Source organism: Aplysia californica, unplaced genomic scaffold, assembly GCF_000002075.1.
Source record: "Aplysia californica isolate F4 #8 unplaced genomic scaffold, AplCal3.0 scaffold00050, whole genome shotgun sequence".
NCBI lineage: Eukaryota > Metazoa > Mollusca > Gastropoda > Aplysiida > Aplysiidae > Aplysia > Aplysia californica.
This window is the reverse complement of record NW_004797320.1, coordinates 900,212-901,236: the sequence shown is the minus strand read 5'-3', so window position 1 is coordinate 901,236 and position 1,025 is coordinate 900,212.

Sequence of the window (1,025 nt, the reverse complement as noted above, 5' to 3'; positions counted from 1 at the left end):
ACACACACACACACACACACACACACACACATAAACATAATACATGTATACACATAAATACACACAAACAACACAGGCGTGCGCTGAGCCAACCCAGACTTCTTACAAACAGCTTCTCTGTCTATTTCTTGCAGATGTAGCCACCTTGACTATTCGTATCGTTAGTTCAGTAAAGTACCGCTCAACTTAGAGTAAAAATAATTATCTGAGTGCGATTAACCGTTTTCAAATACTCTCTGAAATGGTTCGACACGGCTCAATATGCTGATTTGTTTCCGGGCTGAACTGTACGATGCATAGGCCTATGGCTATGGCGTACTATCCACACCAAGCTTCTGTCCCAGACTCGTTGGTCACGAAAGAACATTAGCTTCTCCAATTTGCACCAAATTTGAGAGAAATTATGTTTGCGTTAGAAAAATGCTGAACTCAAGCACTTATAAGTCCGCAAAGTAGTTTCAAGTCTGTTAGATGCATTACTGGGGGCGGGGAGTATTGATTCCAGATATAGATCAAGTGCACCTACTGAAAGAGCAAATTGGGGCTTGTTGTTGTTGTTGTTGGTTTAGTTGGTTTAGTTAGTGTTTTACGGCGCTCACATCTACATAAGGCCACATGAGCGCGCTGGACACACTAAACATGTTTAATTTGATATAAAATAATTATGAATTTTGCCCGGGTGGCGGCTGAAGAATACTTTTATCGATTTTGAATCACAAAGGGATATTTAACGTGAGCAACTTGTACACGGGACCTCCGAGATTATGCCATTGTACGAGAAGGCTAGGTATTAGATCTTACCTACCTAAAGATCAGGGGTGTAACTGAAAGACAGCATTAAGAAGGAGCCAAGGATTAGCAGTAGTAAGGCTGCAGAATGAGTGCTTGGGGGGAGGGGGGGGGGATCAGAAAGTGGAGACGAAAGCAGACGACAGAACATTGTTAGAAAACAGGAAAGAAGGTGAAAGGGAACAGTTTTAGAAAAGAACATTTTTCCGTCGCTTGAGGTTTCGAACCCGGGACCT